Source organism: Triturus cristatus, chromosome 3_1 (genome assembly GCF_964204655.1).
Source record: "Triturus cristatus chromosome 3_1, aTriCri1.1, whole genome shotgun sequence".
In the NCBI taxonomy this organism is placed as follows: Eukaryota; Metazoa; Chordata; class Amphibia; order Caudata; family Salamandridae; genus Triturus; species Triturus cristatus.
Genome location: NC_140583.1, coordinates 795,171,052 through 795,194,786, shown reverse-complemented (window position 1 = coordinate 795,194,786; position 23,735 = coordinate 795,171,052). Strand labels below are relative to the sequence as shown.

General features: G+C 46.8%; 1 long non-coding RNA gene across 1 annotated transcript in view; it reads left to right on the top strand.

Moving 5' to 3' along the window:
• The first annotated feature begins 16,382 nt into the window (after positions 1-16,382).
• LOC146861053 (uncharacterized) overlaps positions 16,383-23,735 on the top strand; it is a 44,414-nt gene continuing 37,061 nt past the window's right edge. Inside the window, exons 1-2 of the long non-coding RNA XR_014979229.1 lie at positions 16,383-16,504; positions 19,329-19,458. This is a non-coding gene — a long non-coding RNA (uncharacterized LOC146861053). The remainder of the gene's footprint in view (positions 16,505-19,328; positions 19,459-23,735) is intronic.

Genomic DNA, 23,735 nt, shown 5'->3' with positions numbered 1-23,735 from the left:
TGACGATGATACCACTTCCTTGAATAACCTTTGCCTCGCACTAGCAGACTATGATTCAGGTTTGATCTTGTGTGGAGACTTTAATGTACTTCTAAACAATAAACTAGATAGGTCCTCCCTTAGAACTCAGGTAGCAGTCCCACGTGTCAAAGCTTATCTTCTGGCCATGCTGAAAATGTTTTTAATCTTTTTGATGTATGGCGGAAAAAAATGGGTGAGAGAAGGGAATATTCTTTTTACAGCAAGAAGAATTCTCATTATTCAAGAATAGATTATATGTTTATGGAGCATTCCGATCTTGATAAAATCAGCACAATAGAATATCTGCCCATACATTTATCTGATCATGGTGCCATAGTTCTGAAACTAGAACTTTCCCCAGAGTCATCTTTGAGGAGGTGGACTTTAAATAGAAGATTTCTTTTGCAATCCTCAACTCCTGGCCTTCTGAAGTTAGAGGCTGCTTGTTTCTTCCAGGAGAATTTGGGGTCAGCTAGCATACATGTGGTCTGGGACACCTTTAAGGCCTGGCTGAGAGGGATAATAAAAGGAGCGGTTGTGGGTTGGGACAGGGCTGAGAGGAAAGAACTAGCTGACCTTGAATCACAGTTAACGGTGGCAGAGACAGATTTAAAGGCGAGTGGTCCTCCTGGGGTAGATAATACAAATTTAATTAGGAGAGCTGAAGAGTTGCAGCTGAAGTTCAGAATCAGGTCTGAGGAGATTTTGCGCCAAAAATGGGAGGCAAGCAAAATGAGTGATTTCGAGCAGGGGGAGAATTGTGGTAAACTCCTCGCAATGAAGAGCAGGGTTGATAGATCTAATAACTATATCACCAAAATTAAAGTTGGCTCCCAAGTCGTAGAGGACAAGGGTAGTATAGAACGAGTCTTTGCACAATTCTTCCAGGAACTCTACGAAGATGATCTTCAGGTGGCAGAAGAACATATTGATGGGTGGCTTAAAGAGAAACCTCTCCCTACATTAGCTGAGAACAGCCAGGGAATCCTCACATCAGAAATAACAGGATCTGAGATATTAGCTATCTTAGATGCTGTGAGGAATGGCAAAGCAGCAGGCCCCGATGCTATTCCGATCGAGATCTACACAAATTATCCCAGTCTGGCTGAAATTGTATAATGGTATCTTAGACGGTACATCTCCCCTGCCTGACTCTTGGAGCGATGCAGTTATTGCACTGATTTTAAAGCAAGGGAAGAATCCAATTCAATGTCAGTCATACCGCCCAATTTCTTTACTAAATGTTGACAATAAAGTCTTCGCTGGAATCTTGTATAACAGGCTTAATAAAGTTGTAGGGCCATTAATCCACATGGATCAAAAGGGTTTCCTGCCAGGCCGACAGATGTCTGATTTAGTACATACTTTAATTGGGTCGATTGACTTGGCTTCATCACAGGACCTCCCCCTTTCAAACATTACTGTTGATGCAGCCAAGGCCTTTGACCGGGTGAACTGGCACTTCTTGGACAGGGTCCTGAAGATCTTCAGTTTTGCTGATAGATTCAGGGAAGTGTTGAAAAAAATATATAAGTCCCCTCGAGCTCAGACTTTGCTAATGGTAATCTCTCCCCTGTAGTTAAGATAGGGCGTGGAACTAGGCAGGGTTGCCCGCTTTCTCCCATTTTATTTGATTTATATATAGAGCCATTAGCTCAGAGCTTAAGATTAAATCAGAAGATTGTCCCTTTTGAAATAAATGGGTTTGTACGAAAGTTAGCACTGTATGCGGATGATTTGATTCTTTTATCATCTAATGTTAGCCCCACACTTTCAGAGCTTGTAGCTGAAGCCCAATTTTTGGGAAGCTTGTCAGGTTATGAGATAAACAACGAGAAAACCAAGATTATGTCATGGAACATCACCGATCAGGAGGGGAACTTTGCCAAAGAACTCAGATACTTAGGAGTTATAATAACTCAGGACCCTGCCCAAATTCCTAAAACCAATCTAGATAGAGTCTCAAAAGAGGTTGATGTCCTACTAAAAAGATGGCAGAGTATCCCATTGTCACTCTATGGGCGAGTCAACCTGATCAAGATGTGCGTTCCTTCCAAAATATACCTAACTTTTTAACAACATCCCTCTAGAATTTGGAAAATCTGATATTCTCAAAATACAGGTTAAGATATCTTCCTATATCTGGGCAAGTAAAGCGATCCGGCTATCCTGGAAAAAACTTAGGCGTAAACTCCAGCGAGGGGTGTGGGCTTACCAGATTTTCAGCTGTACTATTGGGCCTACCAACTAAAGAACTGTAGAATGTTATTGCTCTCTCCTGATAATTCACTGATAGGCTGCATGTTCAAAACTATGTTAGTGGAGGAAGGGGAGCTAGGTTTTATGTACAAGTTCGGCTCTCCTAAATTCTTCAAACAAATCCGTTTAAAGATTTGGCGGCTAGGCTGTGGTCGGACTGCCGAAACTGTTTAGGACTATCCTATTATAGTGAATGGGCTCCAGTTTGGGACTCTCCCGGTACACCGGAGTGTCTTTTGGACACTCTTGCTTATCCACTAAAAGAGGCAGGAGTCGTATATTGGAGAGACCTCGTACTAGGCGATAAATGCCATTCCTGGGAATATTGGAGTCATAATACTAACTGTACTCTGTCCAGGTTTAAGTTCTATAAGCTCTCTTCCTGGTGTAAGAGTCAATGCTGGCCACTCTTGGATGGTAACAGTATGGAAAGCGAACTATAAGACCTAGCTCCCAGGAAAAAAGAAGCGGCGCAATGGTATAATCATCTCTTGGCAGCAACAGATAGAAAGATGGCGCGGCCATACAGAGTATGGGAGAATTACGTGCCGAGCGAGGAGCTGGAAACCTTATGGCAAGTATCTTTAGATATTCTTTACCCCCTGATTAAATATGCTGCACTCAGACAAAACACTTTTTCACACTCCACAGGATCTATTGGTCCCCACTTAAGATATCCAAGATAATGGGTGGTGGAGAAGCCAGCTGTCTGAGATGCGGCCATCAGAACGCAGATGATGTCCACGTATTCGTTTCCGGCCCTAAAATACAAGAATATTGGACTAATGTGGGTAAGACTATCTCTAGGGCCCTGGGTAGCATCGTGGAGGTAAGCCTATCTGTTATAGTATTTGCTTTTGCTCCTGCACTGGGGGGAGTTTCAGACCCGATAGGGCCCCAACAAAAACTGGTGTTTTACTTGATTTTGCTGGCCAGGAGGGAGATCTGTAAATTGTGGCACCAGACGACACCTCCCACTTGGAATGCTTGGTGGAATTCTGTTAAATATTTCAGAACGCTAGATCAAAAAGTAAATGTTTATAGAGAAAAGTCAGATAAGGGGCTGTTTTGGGATCTTTTGGATGATGCGGCATCTGGTTGAGTTTAGGGATAGGACAATGACCCAATGATTAAAACCTCCGGTCAGCTCAGGTTGCATGTTATGGGTATTCCCTGTAAAGAACATCAGCTGAGAGTGGAACCACCAAGCTAATACGCATCAGAGGTGGTACAGGTCGAATGGGTGCTATAGCTATGGTGGTCATATGAGATGGTGGTGCTGCTGCGGCATCGTTTCTGTCTCAGTCCGACCCTGACAGAAAGCAACAGGGAGCTGACTGTGGTGTGAAGGCTCCTCGAGAGAAGGGTTGGGGCTTGCTGGGAGCATAGATAGTATATTAAAAAGTTGTGGACCTGCTGCAAATAATGTTAGCTAACATGTATTTCAGTGTTTAAAAGAGCTATTGGGTTGTTATGGTGATGTATCTTCATTTGTTACTGTGTGCGCCATTATTATGGCACTAAGCAGTCATGGTCCTGGTATTGTTTTATCTTCGGGCAGTGTGCTCTTCCTCGTTCCTATAACCCTGACATGCCTCCTTAGGCCCACACTAGATATTATCTCCTTGATTATCCCAGATTCTGAGTTGCCCCTGAGCAGAGAGTAGGAGTAAAATTAAAACAGACACAGAAAGAGTGAGAAATACAGATTATCGCATTGGCACCCATAAAAGGGAAGTATGGGAAGGTGTTTTGAGTGTCAGGCCTGGTTGACGCCCATCCAGGAAGAGTAGGCCATGGGCGCAAGTTGCTGGTCTTATTGGGTGTTTTTAGTAAGGTATTTTTATAGAGTGCTGCATGCAGCCTCTTTTTTCTAGGAAGTATAATTAATGTGTGTTTCTATTTACTAATGCAATGGTACTCATTTTACCTACTGCAATGAATAGAAGGCTTAGTTGGCCTGGCTTCTGAATTTGTAACCTAATTACTGCAGAAGGCTGTGGCAAAATTATCATTCACTTAGCCATCTTGACAGCATTTATTTTGCCGTGTATAGGGAACAACAGGAATAGATGGTCCTGAACATTATCACAGAGACAAGTCAAGCAGGTTGGTTGAAGGTGATTGTTCTGTGACCATGACCTGGTGATTCTGGATGTTTTTGGAAAAGATGTGGTGTAGAATGTGGGAACCCATGCCTGACAGGTGGCACAGTGAATGGGCACAGCGGATGGGCTATCCACATTACTTTTGTGCTGCTGGCTTTAAATCATCATTTATTTATTCTGATGGGAACCGGAGGACTGAAGTCACTGGGCATTGTTTCTAGGTCTGGTCAGGTCATGGAACTGGATATTTCTAAGTGTTTTTGCCAGAATGTATGGAAGTGCTGGTGCAGTATTAGATTATAATCCTAGCTTCCTCAATGAACACAGTTGTGTGTTTCTGGCTTCATCACATTGGCGTCTGGAATGGGCTATACTTTCTTTCCCTCCAATATTGGGGAATGTTTGGAAAAAAATCTAAACCTGATGGAGATTCATTTTATGGTGTGGCTTTGGTGCTATCTTTGTACATGTGTGAGCTTTGTCCTATGCAGGATAAGCATAGAGGTCCTTCTGGACACAGGGAACTGGAGATATTGACATATATTCAGTTGTTATTTCATGCCAGTGGGAACTAAAGGAGTGGAGATACTAGAATGAGATGCCAGAAGGCGAGAGAGAAGGTGATTGTGACAAACACAGGTGAGTCAATGTGCTTGAACGTCTGTAAAGTTTAGATGTTTTTTTCTAAAGTAATTTTGCCATGGTGGCCTCTTAACTCCCTGATGACATAATGATATTCTAAGATGACACTGAAGTTGTATCACTCATCTTCCATCCAGAAAAACTTTTGAATAATTTGAGTGATTCATGTATAAATTGGATGGAGGGAATCCAATGGATGTTGGGGATTGGCATAAGTAGGGTGCATATGTATTAGAGTCTCTGTTGAAAATGGTAGGTGGCACTTTAATACTGAAAGGTGATTGCACATATGGAAGTTGCACTGAAGATTGGAGGCTGGTGCTGCACTTGTGGATGTTCGCACTGGAAAGTGGAAGCTGAGTGTGTTCTTTTCAATGCTCTGGTCTGAACTTTTATCATTAAATTAGAGGCTGTAAGAGCTTTATGCAGCTTGTGATACCTCTGAATTGGAAACTTCCATTATTTGTATTGTTTAAATAGATGCTACATTATATACAGTATTTGTAAAAGCACTACATGCAAAAGATCACATTGAAATTAATAGCTGGAGTACCTGGGCATAAGAAATTTGGTTACTAGTTGAGAGGGGTGGACGCCCCACTCAAATAATAACAAGCATTGGCATAGCCAATAGGTCTCGCCTTTGGGACCTTATAAGTGTTTAGCCATGCAACAGTTGATGTTGTTGCACCAAGGATATTGTACTGCATAACTAAATACTTATAAGGTTCCAAAGGCAAGTCCTATTTGCTATGCCAATGCTTGTCTTCCTTTCCCTCAAGTACCCATCTTCTCAAGACAAATAGAACATTCATTCTGTCCTGCCTTACATAATTGAGTGCAAACAGATAGAACATTAATTCTGTCCTGCCTTACATAATTGAGCGCAAAAGGACTGCATTTAAACTGTATCACTGTGGACCGATTTGTAAATGACGAGGACTTACAGACCACAGTAAAATTGCAAATGCAGAACGATTTCTGTGCCACAAGATTGATCTACCTATGAGTAGCATCTGAATATCTTGATGTCATTTCTATATAATCCTTGAGAAAGCCGTGGTCTGATTGACTCTGTAGGGCGAAACACGTGTCGGCTGTTGAAGATCTTTTATTGTACCTCACTTTGCAATGAATAATAGACTCACAAAAATATTTTAAAAATACATAAATAAATGAATATATTTGAAATTACCGTCTGGAACTGAACTATATCTGTTAATGAAGGAACATTGTGAAATGGAGGAGGAGGTATTCACATACCCTTAAATGCTTACAAATTGAGGTACAAAAGGTTCAATACCTCGAGAATAGCCTCCCCAACACTGGATTTAAGGCAATCGTGTCCAGAAAGAGAACCCTTGAACCTTACTTTGAAACCTCAACCTGTATCACTGTGTGAAGGCACCTGCGGCCAAAATCTTTGTGCACTGCTCAAACTCTAGGCTATAGTAGCAGTAAGACAACTCTGGTGGTTCCTGCACTTGCTCTAGAGAGTTGTGAGCAGTCTAATCACAAGTTTGACCCATCATAAAATAGCACCAAGAGTTAAAGCGTCTGCTGCACATTCTCAATCATCCAGGCACCAGCTGACCCCTCATCTTCTGAGACCCCCCCACGTCCTAACATCTCTGTCTTTGATATGTGACATTACGGTATAGTTCTGTGAGTTCTGAAATGGCTTCAAGGAGCTGCATACAGGCTGCAAGGTATCGCTTTAGAACCATGCTGTTTTTAGGTCGAGCACTAGCGATGACCTGTTGTTTCTCTCAGTGGAGCTTTGGAAAACCCACCCATTGCCATTGGCTGTTGGCTGCAGCATCCAGAAATGCTGGCTTCTTATTGGTCCATTTCTCTCAAAGCCCCTCCTTTGTGTGCTTAGTTCTCTTTCTGTCGATTTCACTCTGAGAATATTTAGGTTGGCTATCACAAAGAACAGCGTGTGATGGCCTCTCTTCCGTCCTCCCATCTGGCTATTGCCAGTCAGGCATTGCTTCTTTTTGTAATTTTAAATAGCGCGAATTTAGGCAGAGGGAGATTACGTTATTTTCCCAGAATTTCTGATGTTGAGCCGACGCCAAGGCTCAAACCTGGCTATCCAGCTCCGGCTGTAAGGCCACATCCTTTGTCTATCCACATTCTCTGTTTATAGTTCTTGAAAGCTCTTTATATTAGTTCTCACAGCTTGAACTTAACCTGGAGAATGCGCATCGAGGTCGTCTTAAGTCACGCCAGCACCGAAAGAAAAAGAATATAGAAAATGCATTATTGTTAAAAAATAAGAACTGCTCATATTTTGAAAAACGGCTAGGTTTGAAATTAGGTTTAAATGTGCTTTTTTAATCAAAATACTTTAGTGCTCCGAGTACAATTATGACAACATTTTGGTAAGATTCTAAATGTGGTTAAAAAAAATTCATGTGGTGAGACCATCTGATTTTCATGGTGCTGGGGTATTTCTTGCTTGTAGTGAATTCGAAACCATTTGGCAAATACTAGCGTTCTTTAGCGTTCTTCATGTAGGCGTTAGGTGTTTCGGGTATGTACTTATAGGCAATTGTGCTTACTCCCCACATAGGCTCCAGACCCGGCAACAGTGGCAGTAAGATGGAGGAGAGCAGAACCCCAGAGGGGGGTGACTAGGGTAGAGTGGGTTTACCCACGAGGTAGCAACAGGCAATGCAGCAAGCACTCCATGGACAGAGGGCGCATACAGTTGCCTGCAAAACCTAGATGCTGTGGAGTGTGTGTAGGCCTAGTACACTATAGGCGCCGTGAACAAAGGGACACAGTAGGCAGGAGTGCTAGTGTGGGCCAAAGACCACGAGCGGTCTTGCGCCCGTTTATTTATACCTTCGGGCGTGCCCGCCCTCCGGGTGCGTGGATGCGTGTGATGCGTAGTGGAACGGGCCGGATGGCTCCGTTACCACATCCCTCCAATCTTTCAGATATAGAGATCATTCGCTACGGAACAGTTCGGCTCTCTTGCGCACACCACGCAAAGTCCCTCAGTCTCTGATTAGGGGCCGGATTCGGCCGGAGGCCATACTTCTGGCTCCGGGGGACTTCTCCTCGTCCGGTCCTGCAGGTTCCTCTTCCACTGGGTGCCCCCGCACCTTCGGAGGACCCGTTCGTCCCGTCCTCCCGTCCTTCCGCGCTGGACAGTGGGGGCGCGCTCCGCTGTGGGCTCGCTTGCCCTCCGGACGAGCTACACCCTTCTCCGGCATCCAGTTCCTCCTCCTGCGGGTCAGTCTCTCGTGGGGCCGTGGTGACTTGCTTGAACCAGGATGTGTTTCGGGTCACTACTCGTGTTCCTCTCTGGACCGACACCATGGTGCCCTGCACCTTGACTACCTCCCACACTTCCGGTTCAAACGGGGTGCGATACTTCCAGTTTGGATAGCGGTCCTTCATGATGACCTTGTCCCCCACCCGGAGACTCCTCTCCTGGGCCCTCCGAGCCCGACTGGCGTTCTCATTGGAGGTCCGCCTCCTGGCCTGAGCCGCACCTTGGTCCAGCGGCCGAGGCTGCCACGACTGACTCGCCGGGATGTTGTCTCTGGGGGCCTTCCGGAATAGGAGGTGCGCAGGTGCGCACCGAGTGGTGCAGTGAGGTGTCCGGCGGTACGCACTGAGGAACTGTGATAGGCATTGCTCCGCATCTTCCCCTTGGTCCACTCCTATCTTCAGCGCCCGGTTCATCGTGCGCATGAACCGTTCTACCTCTCCGTTGGCCTGGGGCCATTGCGGGGTGATCTTCCGGTGCCGGACTCCTCGGGCTGCCAGGTATTCTTGGAACTCTCTGCCCTGAAAGGGCGGCCCATTGTCCGACCGGACTTCCTCGGGCAGACCCATCATGGCGAATATGCGGTCCAGCGCTGCTCTCACCTGGCTGAACGCTGTGGAGGACACCACCTCCACCACCGGGAATTTGGAGTGCGAGTCCATTACCACCAAGGTGTGTCGCCCATCTGGGAAAGATCCGAAGTCCACACACAGCTTGGACCAGGGTTCTAGACACGGGTCTTCCGTGATCACCGGATGCGGTGCCGGCTCGCCCCCCGTGATGTTACACGAGTGACAGTTTCGGACGACTTCCTCTACCATGGCATCCATCCGAGGAAACCACACTTTGCTCCGTAGCCTGGCCTTTGTCTTGGAGACGTCTTGATGCCCTTGGTGAGCCAGGCGAACCACCTCTCCTTGGAGACTCCTCGGGATTACGAGCGAGGCCCCTCTCATGACCACTCCCTGTGGCCCCTCGCTGAGCTCACTCTGCGCTTTCCACACCTGTTGCCGAAAAACTCTTTCATCCTCAGTGAGGGCTTGCACCCCGTCCAGGAAGTTCCGCCAATTTCGGTTCACCAGCGTTTGCTTCACCTTGATGAGGCATACGTCCGCTTGTGACACCATCCGGACGAACTCTTCCGTGCAGCTCACATCCAAAGGATCTGGACCCGATTGGGATGGGCTCGGGTGTCTTGACAGAAAGTCAGCAGGGTTATTGGCCCCAGGTCGGAAGACTACCTCGAACCGGTAGGCTTGCAGCTGGACTGCCCATCTTTCGATCTGTGGTGGGCCCAGTCGTGCAGTGCCAGCGAAGAGCGGGACAAGGGGCTTGTGGTCGGTGACCACCCGGAAGTCGTGACCATACAGGTAGAGGTGAAAATGCTGGCAGGCCCACTTGATGGCCAGCGCCTCTCGCTCGATTTGTGCATACCGCATTTCGGTGGCAGTCAGGGCCCTGCTGGCATATGCGGTGGGGACCCACACCCGCGCTTCCGTCTCCTGCATCAGGACTGCACCCAGCCCGACGGGGCTCGCATCCACTACCACCTCCATTTGCCGATGTGGTCTGAAATACGACATGACCTTGTCGTCGATGAGCGCGTCCTTGACCGCCTGGAATGCTAGATCTTCCTTCGCTGCCCAGGTCCAGGGCTGGCCGCTCTTCGTGAGGAGTCGGAGTGGCTCCGACAAGGACGCGAGATTGGGGATAAACCGTCCGCAATCGGTTGCCATCCCTAGAAAGCTCCTGACCTCGGTGGCAGATGTGGGCCTCGGGGCTGCTCGGATCGCTTCCGCCTTCTTCGGATCGACTCTCAAACCTTCCCTGGAGAAGACGTAGCCAAAGAACTCGACCGACTCCTGGTAGAAGGAGCACTTGGCCTCGTGCAGGGTCAGGCCACTGTCCGCCAGCCGCTGCAGTGTGTCTCGAAGATGCCTGTGATGCTCTTCCAAGGTCTTCGAGAATACCAGTATATCGTCGCTCAAGTTAATGACTCCTTGGAGTCCAGAGAGAGTTTCCCGTATGGCATTCTGGAACACCTCCGCGGCTGACGAGATCCCGAAACTCAGCCGCTTGTACCTCCATAAGCCAACGTGGGTGGAGAAGGTGGTGATGTTGCGGCTGTCCGGGTGGAGCTCTAGCTGATGGTATCCTGCATTAAGATCCAGTTTTGTGAACCACTGGGCGCCGTTGAGGTCGGCCACAATGTCGTCCATGGTGGGTGTGAGGTGTCTTTCGCGCTTCACTGCCTTGTTCGGGAGGCGCATGTCGACGCATAAGCGGATGGCGCCTGGCTGCTTGGGTTTGGGCGCCACGACGAGGGGGGACACCCACGGGGTGGGGCCCGACACCTTTTCGATCACCCCCAGGTCCTCCAACTTCTTCAACTCCTCCTCCACTCGTGGTCTCAGGAGGAATGGTATCCTCCGATGCCGGAGCGCCATGGGCCGGACCGTGGGGTCCACGTGCAGTTTGAACTGTTTCCCGCGCAGGCATCCAAGACCTCGGAACAGCATGGGGAAGTCCTTTAACATCTCCCTGGCGTGCAGGTCGTGCACCTGGTTCGCGAAGAACACCAGCGCCAGGTCTTCGGCGGTGTGACAGCTCAGCAGGGTGCCCCGCTTTCCTTCCGCCACGTGGAACGTCGTGGCCAGTTTCCTGCCGTCACTAACGACTTCAACTTCGATCACTCCTCGCAGGGACAGTGGCTTGTCGCTGTCATATGTGAATATTTGGGCCTTCGAGGGTCGCAGGGGTGGTCGCGGCGACAGTCTCTCGTACTGGCAGCTATCCATTACGTCCACTGACGCCCCAGTGTCGATGAGAGCGCTCACCGGAGACCCGGCCACCGTGATGTCGCACATGGGCGGCGGCCTGCGCCTCGTGCCTTCTCTGCCAACAAACGAGACGAAGAACACCTCGTCATCATCCGCCTCGCCCTCCAATTCCAGCTGGGTGTTGTCTCCTTGGGCGGTGGACTCCTCCAACGTCAGTTGGCGCACACTCGCCGCGGCACCTCGCGTGCCCCCAGCATTGCTTCGCCCTCTTCCGCCTCTACAGACCTTCGCGAAATGGTTCACCCGTCCACACTTCAAACACGTCTGTCCTCTCGCGATGCACCTTCCGCCTGGTGGGTGGTCTAGGCCGCAGTTACCGCAGGCGTTCCTCTGGGGAGCCCTCGTGGCTCCACGCTGATGGGTCGGTCGCCTCTATAGTACATCCACTCTCTCCTCCTTGACTGCAGGCACTTTCAGGGCCGCAGCCGGCCGGTTGAGGGCCGCTTCCATCGCGTCCTCGCGTGCATTGGATAGCTCGTGGGACCGGCCCAGAACCAAGATCTCGTCAAGGGAGATGCCCAGCTGCCGTAGGATGAGGCGCCGCAGTGGGACCGACCGGCATCCCTGGATGAGCTGCACCCGAATCTCTGCTCTCTGGTCCGGTAGCGTGCACGATAGCGAGAGTTTGCGAAGGCGGGCATAGAAGCCGTCGATGGTTTCCGTTTCTTCTTGTCGGGCCTGGCGGAGCAATGAACCACTCGAAGTCGGGGTTAGTCTGGGGGTCAAAGTGACGATTTAGGGCCCTTATAGCACCCGCATAGTCGTTGGCGTTCCCTCTGTCTGGTAGGGTCTCGAAGAGGTCGTACAGCTCCTCGCCACCGTAGCACATGAGGAGAGATCTCTTGACTGTTTCATCTGTTTCTCGCACCCCAACAAAGTAGTGCTCCAACCGTCCGATCCATGAGCGCCATCGCACTGCCGCCGTGGAGGGGTCCGAAAGCTCGCTAAACGGAGGTAGCGGGGCTACTGCGCCATGTCCAGGAGCGGCGGGCGCTGGCTGCGCGGCCCGCTGCGGTGGCGGTTGCTGGGTGCCTCCTCCACTGGTGCCGGGGGTGGTCATGCCTGCTGCACCTCTCCGTCAGACACACTCCTCTCGGGCCGTGGCTGCAGGTCCGCTATCCGGGCGAGACCACTGTCTCCTTCCTCCCCCGCCTAGGATGACTGCAGCTGCCTGGCTGGCGCTGCGCGCAGGCGAGACCACTGGCTGCTCCCTTCTATACTGTCTGTCCCTGTGGGCTGAGCCTCCCAGGCAGGCACTGCTGAGGACGCCCCTGCAGCTCCCTTCCCTCGCGCACACTTCTATGAGACAGGGGGGGCCTTGCAAAGTAGACGACCATGGGGCACTCCCCACCCCAACCAGACACAGCACGGGCTCGCGAGGGTCGATTCCCCCCTCCGGGGCGAGCTTACCGGCAGTGGGCGGGCAGATGATCCTCCCCCAGGGCTCCAGAGCGTCACCAACGGCCCTGCCTGTCAGCGCGAGGGCGCGCGTGTCGAAACGCGGACCGTCCCGCCTCCGCGGACTGCCAGGAATCGCCGACAGCGGGATCGTCGCACAGCAGGTATTCGGGAGGGGTGATGCGCGGGTGGGCTCCGCCTCGTCGCCAATGTGTAGGCCTAGTACACTGTAGGCGCCGTGAACAAAGGGACACAGTAGGCAGGAGTGCTAGTGTGGGCCAAAGACCACGAGCGGTCTTGCGCCCGTTTATTTATACCTTCGGGCGTGCCCGCCCTCCGGGTGCGTGGATGCGTGTGATGCGTAGCGGAACGGGCCGGATGGCTCCGTTACCACAGATGCCACGTAAGTTGTTCAGTTTGCGCTTGAAAAAAAGAGCTTGCCTTTTAAAACGGTAATTTGTGTGCTGTGAAAGTGGAACCTGTCAGAGTGCTTCGCGGAAATCACCCACGTGAAGACCATTAGCGGACTTGGGTGTGATGAGGCTTGGTTCTGGTGCTGTGCGTGAGGGAACACGATGCAGCGCCTCGTTTACATGCATGTGCAAGTGTGTAAGAAGAGTGCTGATCGTACCGCCTCCATTGCAGTCTGTAGTGCAGAATTAACCGGCCTTCTTGGAACTTGCGGCCAGCTCTACTGCTGTTGATCCGGTGAAAGTGCCCTACAACTGCATGTTCAGTACATTGAAGCTTATTTCTTTTTCATTATTGTGATTTAAAGTCATGTAATGCTCTTGGTCCAAGCCCTCTTCTTTCAGGACCATTATATACCCGTGGAAGGGTTCTTGCCTTTCCTCAGTTGGGGACAATTGCATCTAATGTAATGTGGGCCGTTTACGTAGTCGATGGATATTATTTTAAAACCTTGGCGGTCATTTCATCAATATACCAGGCCAAGTAAAAGCGCGCAGCTTTGAGGGGTAAATATGCTAAAGCAAGTCCAGTCTTGTGATGTCATTTAGTTTGCTGCCATTTAAATACGTCACAGGATTAGGTTTCAAGCCCAGTCTTATGATGTAATTAATTGCCTTGCTTTTAAATACGTCACAGGATTAGGTTTTCCATCCCGCATTTAACCCCTGAAAAAACACTTACTTACATCCTACAGAAGTGATAATAGAAAGGCAAAGAACATGAACTACTGGTGATAATTGATGCTTCTGATAGGAAGCCATGTAATAACAACATATCATATAAGTGTTATTGGTAACTATTGCTTTATAGCGTGTTTCCCGCACCGTCTGCATACAACACCCATAAATGACACATTGTGAAACAAGATCCCATTCTCCTCATTGATAAGTCACAGGCATAATAGATAATACAGAGAAAATGAATACATTGGGTGCATGTCCTGGATAACCGAAGCTGTAACTTTTACAAGCCATGTACTAGCATTTCATGCGTTTGATCGATAGGATTGATGCTTAACTACATCCCTTACTGTCTTCAGCCATCTGATTGTCTTTGTGGTAACCAGTAACAGCCTCCACGCTATTGTACCATGAACTAATCCCATCACGTCATCTGCCATGCTGATTGGCGATTAATAGCTGCCCTTGCGCTACCATAATTGAATGATGCTCGTTTTTCAGTGATTTCACAATTATCTGGCAATTGGAAATCACTGAATCTGTTGTGCCACGCTCCTTACAGCAGCTCTCGTTCTGGTATCTAACCCTTGATTTAGGAAGTGGGGTGAGCAAGTAAATGAGTGTAATGCTTCACTTGATATCAGCCACTGGTTTAAACGCCTTCCAGGCCGTCAGTTTTTGCTCAATGTGCTGCTACAGGCTAGGCCTCACCGCATGCAAACGAGCCTCACTGACGGGCTGCCAATATACTCTGCACCACTTAACTTTACTCCACTTAACTCTAACCCACACTACTACACTCTACTCCACTAACTCTATAATGCTATACCCCATTAAAATATGATCCACTGACACTCTAATACATTACAAATACCACACTGTACAGCACTATACTCCTCTATCTGCCATTCTACGACACTGGTTCGCTCTTCTCCACTATACAACCCTCTACGCAACTTCCTCTATACACTACATAGCACTTTACTCCACTAAATTCTATGACACAATACTCTACTACACTATATACTAACCTACTCCACTCTGTGCCACTCTACTCTACAACACAATACACACCCTCTGCACTACTCCAGTGTATTCTACACCAATACACAACACTCTGTACCACTCCACTCTATGACACTATACTCAATTCTCACACTATACTCCACTGTATGACACTCTACCACCTCCACAACACTTCACAACACTTTAAGCTACTTCATTACACTACTTTTCACTCTTATCCACGCCAATAAACTCCACTATAGGGCGAGACCTATTGGCATTGCCAATGCTTGTTTAATCATTATTTTTGTATGCTTATGTTATTCAAACGGTTGCTTATTAGTGCCACTTCAATGGTTCCTCGCTTAATTACTCACACAGACAGCTACATCTGCCATTCTTACAGTGCAGGCCTGTTTCGTACATTCAGAGTTTGCAAAGGTCAAAAACCTACCTCTAAATCATAGTTTATCTCTTAAATGCTTATGATGTGACAGGGTGGGTGTCTTTGTTCACCCAATGACATTGGCGTTAAGGGCACGAGCTGGCTCCCTGTTAGGATGACCCTAGAACAAAATGAGTGCCGATGGCTCTGCAAGTGATGCATTTGTGTTATCCCAGCTGCAACAGAAAATAAGACACTTCCCTACCCCACTGCAGGTTGCTGCTCTTATGACAAAACACAAGGTGCTGCCCCCTGAATGTGACCCGTGTCGGCAGATTGCCCCGGGATACAGCAGCTTGGTGGGCTTGCATCTTGCTCAGTAATACCTGCTGCATGCGGCTCGGCACCCCTCTTTCCCACCACTGCTTGTACCCTCTCTTTCTCAATGTGTGTTCTTGGGCTAACTAACTTCTGCATTTGTAAAGCTCCCTTTTATCCAGAGGGGCTTCTTTGCATTGAATAATCAATGTTTATTGTTACCCACGTCAATGGTACCTTTTTTATTGACCTCAGGAGGATAACAAAATGAGTGGATCCACCAGAATTTGAATCTGTGATTTTTAAAGGCAAACGTGCAGTGGCGGTGCGTCCATTGGAAGTGTTGGGGCGTTGCCCCACTAGCCATGGACGACCGTCACGCGAACATTCAGGATTCAAAATCAAAATAAATAATCTGAGCGTAAGCACACTCGCAATCTGCGGCAACGCTCTAGCTCAGAGAGCTGTACCCGGGACAAGCCCGACTTAATCGGACATCGCGGAAGGTGTGGGGGCGGGGCTGCGGCAGTGATTGACAGCGCAGCAGAAATAGCGCTGCTGCAGTGTGTGCGCATGTACATTTTTGGGTTAGTCATTTTTATGACTGGCCCGTGCATGCGCACACGCAGTAGTACCTTCCCTCCTCCTCCCCTATAGCGACTCAGACTGGCGAGGGACCCGGGCCCCCGGGTCTTATTATGGGCAGGCAGTAACCCTGCTCTTAGCCAACCCTGGCGCAGTGGCGCTGCTAATGCAGCTCCAGGATTGGCTGAGAGAGTAGACACCGCGCAGCCAGGCAGCCTGCAGGATGGTGCCGCGCGTGGGTGGTGGCACTGCCCAGTGCCGCACGTGTATGGCCAATCACACTGTGGCTTATGTGAGCCATGCAGTGGCAATTGGCAATTTCCGCTCTACGCTGTCGGCACGTCACCGCGCCTGGCGCACCAGTGCTGACGAGTCAGAGTCACGAGAGTCGAGAGTGTAGTAGAGTAGACCTCGTGCCGGTGTGTCTTCTCCAGTACTGGTCTTCTCTTGAGTCAGTCGAGTCGAGTGAGTCAGTGACAGTCTACACACTTCCTCAATGAGATAACGTAAGTTTTTATTTTAACACAGTCAGTTGTTTCTAAATTCTAACATGGCGCTGGCGCATCGTTTCTTCATGCTTAGACAGCGGCTCTTCTGCTTTGAATAATTATTGCTCTGGGTCGATATTCCCGACAGATCCTAAGTGTACTGTGCAGTCATATTTCATAGGCTTCTCGTCGGAAGTGTCTGCGATTGCGAATCCTACGACCTTTGGCCAGTACAATAATACAAATACTGTGTGCAGTAAATGCAGCACGTGGATATTTTCATAAGAATGGGCCTCTTCCTTTTTGTGCAATGGCCTCATTCCCAGTTACATTCATTCACAGAAACGTCCAGCATTGAAGCTCAGCACGGCTCATGAGGACCTTGTGACATTGTGAACAGGCCATTTCTGTCACACATCACTGCATTGAATTCTTGACTTTATGACATTGCGGGTTTGCTCTGAGTGACAGGAACTTTTACGTTTTGAGTGCTATCACTGACACTACAAAAAAAAGGGATGCAGAGCACAATCTCTGGACGTACCAGTGTGCCAAACTCTGTATCAAGCCTAATGACTGCAAAAATGTCACACAACCCACAAGTATGGCGGCCGATGAGTATTGCGAGCTGGCTCGTGCGGTGCCACACAAGAGATCTTGGTGTCCAGCGGGAAGCAGGGAAGTGGGAAGAACAGTGTAGTCATGTCTCCCCCTCAAACCTCAGGCAGGGGGAGACACAATGGTGCCAAGCAGCTTCCATAGGCCGTGGACCTGCAGCACCTGCACCCTCGGGCACAAGATTTTTGACAGCAGGGTAAGATAATTAATTTAGAGATTAGTGAGAAAGAGGGATGGAAGGCGCAGGTGGAAGAGGACGCAGAAGAATGAAGAAGAGGTGCTGAAGGACAGAGGAAGTAGAACAATTGTGTATGTTTTTTTTAATAATAAATAAGAATGTAAATTTAGAAACGTTCGAGGAAAGAGCGGCTAAATCAGGAACACATGGCAGCCATTTCTGGTGGCTGTGGTTTGCTCAACAGACTCAACACTTCATTGTTGGTCAATGATACATCCTAGAGGTGGCATGTAACTTGTAACATAATCACTGCGCTCTTGCCGAACAGCACTGTTATGATTATAGTGTGCATATGGACCTGCATTAGTCCCTTGGAGAGGGACTGTGTAATATTTTGTATATTTGAAAAATATTATCATTTATATTATAGCTATATTTGTTAAATAAATTAATTTTAAGCTATCTTTCTTTTTTGCAGTGTATGTGTTCGATTGCTAGTTCACAAAAGATCACACAGTGTCACTGTCTAACACATACAACAGTGGGCAAGAGTGCGTTTGGCCTTTTTGCCTTGAAGTAGTCTACAACTGAGAACACTTTGGTTTGTTGAGATTGTTTTGATTTGACCAGAGTGCATGCTTCTATGTGTATTCATTTATTCATTCATTTATTGGCAGCAACTGTACAAATGGAGATTGTTTCATGTTTCTTAAAGACCTTCCCAAGATCACAGATGTTTATTACTACTAAAGTTGACACAGCAGTTGTTCCCAACACAGAAGTTACACCATCACTGTACACATGTACACACCAGAAGTCCTAAACACAGCAATTATGTTGACCCTTTCCACACATCTTTGCAGGCAGCACTGAAATGGTTGCAATTTTAGGTTAGGCAGATAATAGCCTTGTGTTTATGACTGTCTGGCACGACTGATGACGATTTCAGGCACGAGGGCCCGGTTACGTGGAAGCATATTCACGAAGGCACTGGCATAATAATTGTTCAAGCTGCTGACAAAGCCAGGTTATACTTCAAAGGCCGTGCGATGTACAAGCAGCCCATCCCCTGGGAAGCATCGCTAACCCTTGCAGTCAGCATCCTAAAGCCAAGCCTAGCTCCCCGAGTGCGTCAGGAGGCGCACCCGGGGCAGCAGTGAGTTGGTAGCTGACAGATCTTATTTTGTGTGCTCGGCTCAGCTGCTGAATCATGCTGTGCACAGCTTAGTAAATAATATAGGCACACTGACCAGTCATGACCTGCAGGAAGGGTATGAAAGGGGGAGCACTGAATAGGCTAGCCCATGTGTGTGCTTCCTAATCTCTTTGATCCCTTGTATGCCAATTGACGCTTTGATTCACCAGGTCTGCCTGGATCAACCAGAGCGGCGTGGTCTCATTTTGTGCCATGTGCTTTCATAGATAATTGTGGATTTATTCATTTTCACGGTCGTTTGTATCTAACTGTACTTTTAGGGTTTCATCGAGGCGCGGCAGGGCCTCCTTGTGCAGTAGTTAACACTGGCATTTTATTGACACACCAGGGATTCAGCGTCATTAGGAATGGGACAAGTCGGAGACTCATGGAAAATGAACTTTCGGAGGCACAGCCAAGCGCGCCAATAGGTCTCACCTTTGGGACCTTATAATTAAATGTTTAGCAATGCAACACTTGATGTTGTTGCACCAAGGATATTGTTAATGTTTTTCCTAGAGACAGATCAGAGTTTTGTCTAATGGAAGTTTTGACTCATGGAAAGGTAGCGCAGGAGGTTAATGTGGCTCCTGCAAAGAACATGTACCTGATGCAGATCACAAAATGCACATGATGTAAATAGGTCAGTGAGTCACTGCATTTGTCAGAGAGATCATTTTGTTACTTGCAGTTTGTAAGTAAAAATACTAACATACAACAGTGAGCTATTAACTGTCATCTAAGAGCTGCATGCAAACTGCAAGGTAAAAATGTTAGCGTGATGTTCCCCCCCCCGTCTTTCTTTGATTACCCTAATGTTTCAAAAATAAATTTTATATTTTTATTTTCAGCACCTGGTAAACCTGACAACCTGAACCATTACCTAGTTTTTGGGCAATTTTGGGATGGAGAGTAAGAGGCCCCAACCTCCTTTGCTGCTCTTTCATCCCGGCTACGACCCAGCAAACAACCGTGTTAAAGGTAAGGAAACGGATGATATTTTTTTGTTAGATTGGAGTTAGGGCTATGTTTGTGGTCACTCTACATGGTGGTTGGGTTGGGTGCACATTCTGAACATTGTACCCTCAGTGGATGGAATGTACTAATACTGAGCCTTAGCCCTGTGCTTTGGGCAATAACGGTTGTTAAAGGCACTATCTATTCCTTGCCTTGTTCAAGGCCCTCAAACAGTGTCTGTTTCAGTGCCTTCAGCAACCACTATGGCACACAGAGGAAGCAGGCAGTAAGGCTGTATTTTTAGCAGTCCTGTTGCCCAAAGGGGAGCCGTTGGAGATATATTGCGATAATGCACAAGATATATGTATTTGTCCTGAAATTTGATATTATTGCACCAAATCGTATACGGTGTACTTTGATTATTGACAGGCTTCTTTCATATTGGTAAGGACAGCATCGGCATGACGAATATGGTAGAACAAATAATTACACGGTCATTCCATGCACGGCCACTAGAGGAGAAACTACATACAAAGAGATTAGGACCTGATCGGCCTGACCTACAACTGCAACAATTACCCAGGACAGAGGAAAATCTTACAAACGTACATTCTCAAACACCTGGTACACAAAAGCTGATTGGCTTACAGGGTGCCCGTCAAGAAACAAACTGTTCTGCTTCCCCTGCTTGCTGTTTAATGGTGATTTTCCTTGGACAAGAGAAGGAGTGATAGACTTGAAGCATCTGTCTGAAAAAATAAAGAAGCATGCACACACAAGGAAGCATATGGAAAGCCTGACGAGACTGGGAATGTTTGACCGATTGAGCAGCACATAAACAATGCATACCGCCAAACAATACAGAAACACAATGAAGCAGTTGATATGAATAGGCACATACTATCAAAAATAATTGATTGCATTTGTTTCTGTGGTGCTTTCGAACTGGCATTGAGAGGCCATGAAGAATCAGAAGGTTCCCCAAATCCTGGAATATTCAAAGGCCTTGTGGATTTAATAGCAAGCATAGACAAGGAAATGTAAGCACATTTAGCAAGTGCTACAGACTTTAAGGGCACCTTTAAAACTATACAAAATGAACTCCTTGAGTGTATGCTACAAATTATGAGAAGCCATATTGTCCAAGAGTTGCAAAACACAGACTTTGTGGCTATTCAGGCTGATGACACCACTGATGTGTCCACCCCTTATGCTCATTATGTGCAGTGTTACGCACACCAACTTAATCTTATTATGCAACAGGCAGTATCAAAGATCACCGAGATACAAATTTTCTTTCAGGATGTAGGAGGCATGGCAGCATTCTTCTCACGTTCCCCAAAAAGAACGGAAGCACTTCAGGAGATTGTGGACAAAAGGGTTCCAAGGGGATCCTCAGCTCTTTGGAACTTTAGCATACGTACAGTCCAACTAATATATCAGTATAGGGAGGACCTTGTGAAATGTTTTGAAACCATAGAAGTCAATGAAACCTTTCATTTCAAAACTCATAGTGAAGCCCGTGGCTTTGCTAGAACACTAAAAGATAGAGAGTTTTCAGTTCTTTCTGTTTTTATTTCAAGACATAATGTCAGCTGTTGAAAATGTATACAATCAGTTTCAAGCACGAGAGATCGATACTGTCTCTGTGAAAAGAAATACTACTATGTTTGTCGAACGCATAAGCAAAGTGAGAGATGAGGTTGACAATTTAGACAGCAAACTGCCAGAGGCTTCAACTTTTTCAAACTTTTTCAAACTACAGGAAAAACATCACCACTCTGGTCCGAAATGCAAACGAGATATGTGACATTGTAATTGTGCATGCACAAGAACGTTTTGCTTTCACAAAACATTTGGTGAGTGCCGCATTATTGGAAAGTGAATACTTTGCAAAATATGATGAATCCTTCCCTGAGCATGCTCTGCATGAGGCTGTGGAAGCTTATCCTATGCTCAACCAAGAGGACCTGAAAACTGAGTTGACTGTACTGTACTCAATGCCTGTGTACCGAAAGGCCAAAGATGCCAAGTCTTTGCTGGCTTTAATTCATAAACTTAATATGGAAAAGACATTTACAGAGACAGTGGCTTTACTAAAAATTGTCATTACCACTCCTATGACAACAGCAGAGGCAGAACGATCTTTTTCCGCCTTAAAGAGGATTAAAACATTCCTGAGGAACACCATGCTTGAGGAAAGACTAAATGCTTTGGCAATACTCTCTATGGAGAGCGAATTAGTGAAAAGATTCACAGACTTTAACATTCAAGTTATAGTAAAGTTTGCGGCTCTTAAATACAGATGTGCTGATTTTAGATACAAAAAGTAAACATATGTTGAATGCTGCTAGTTTGCGACCTAGTTGTTTGTTAAATAATAAACATCTGTGAGGTACTCAGAAATGCATTATATCTCAAAGTCTGTTATGAAGCTCTGTGGTTATACTGAATAAGCAGCTACCTATGTTATATGACATCTCTTTATTAATGTAATAACTGCACTTTCACAATTGCTTTATTAACCATCCTGCTTTCTCAAATTTGCTTGAAAATGCACCATTTTTCCACTCTTTTTTCAAAATGTTCTCGGGGGAGAAGCCCCCTGAATCCCCTTACGTTGTTCGGGCTGGCTCGCTACCCTCGCTCGCTACGGTGAAGTATGACAATCATTTTATGCCTCACTACTTTCAAATGTCACCGTCCGCCACTGCAAACATAGAACCCTGTAGAAAATGCATTAGTTCGATGTCTTTTACAGCAGGGCATGCTGGTAGCTGTAGTTCTCTTTGTGTTTGTCACTGGAGGTGCCCTTTTTCTCAGTGCAGAGTATCTTGGTATTTTCTTTTCCTCTGAATATTTCTTAGTGCTGTGGATGCTTATATCTATGGTTCTCCGAATGTCACTCATCCCAAGGAATTCTGGGAATTGTAGTTCTGCTGTTCTGTCTTGTTTGAGTGCATGCTGGTATTGATAACTTTTCGGGTTTTCTTTCAGCTGATTATGCTCATGTCCGCAGTTCTCAGACTTTTACTGCATTGAATTCTGAAACTTGTGGTTTTGTTTTACAGCAGAACATGCTAGTAGGTGTATCTAAGTGACTCTTCCTGCATTGAATGCTGGAAGTTGAAGTTTTTTGTTGTTGCTTGAGGTCATGCTCATAGCTGTAGTGATCTGAGTGACTTGCTGCATTGAATGCTGCATCTTGTAGTTTTTAGGTCAAGCTTGGGCAGCGCATGTGCTGCTCTGTGAGGCATGCTGTATTTGAGTGTGGACTTGAAGGTCCGCCCACTCTCTGCCCATATTTTTCATTGGCTTGTGTCATTGTCCTTTGTAAATGCTGGCTTCAGATTAGTTAGTAGGATTGTTAGTCCCTCCTTAGTATCGCCTTGTCTTCATTTGTAACCTCCCATGAGGACAGGTCCTTTTACTTCACGGTATGTCTTATTTAGTCTGTAAGCACTATTTTCTATAATGAGTTTCTCCTACTGCAGACACCACATGCTTTCCTGCAACATTCATCACGCCATGCACGGTTTCACTTTCCAATCAGCCCTGGTCAATGTTGGCCACTTTTTTGAAAGGACATAGGTCTCACATTTACAGGAGTTTGAGCTAATGGCATTGTAAATGACAATGCCTTTTATTTGTGGGTTAATTATCAAAACAGATGGAATGGATTGTCATTTACAATGCCAATAGCTTAAACTCTTGCAAATGTGAGACCTGTTGCTTATTCTCTCCTGTTGGCTTGCAATCAAAGAGAACCTGTGCACATCACCTGGAATCACCAGCACAAAATAAGCATTTAACGTTACTTCAATTAGGCTTTAGCATACATAAATGGCACTTGTGAATTTTTTTTTAAATCCAAGTCCTAAAAGAGCAGTGACTAGCATTAATTGTATCTGCCAAACTACTGCACACCTGGGATAACCCATAGCGCAGCTCAGGAGATCAAAACAGAATTTCTATCAGGACCGGAGGCTTCGATTATGCTTCTCTTTCTATGCTTTTTTTTTTTCCGCAGACAATTAGAAGTCAAAACTTGAAACACTACATTTCCCATGAGTTACTACAGTCACATGTACCAATCATAGTGCCCATATCCCAATATAACTCCCGAAACGCCCTCCGGAGCCTTCTTTCTTTGTTGCTCCACAGCCAGTTAAGTGTTTTATTCTCTTCCTTTATATGTTTGATTTAAGGCATTTATTGTACTTGTTTTGAATGATTGATTTTACTTATTGCTTATTTCCTGAATTGTGGGCAAGCACCCATTCTTTACTGTTGGATATTTA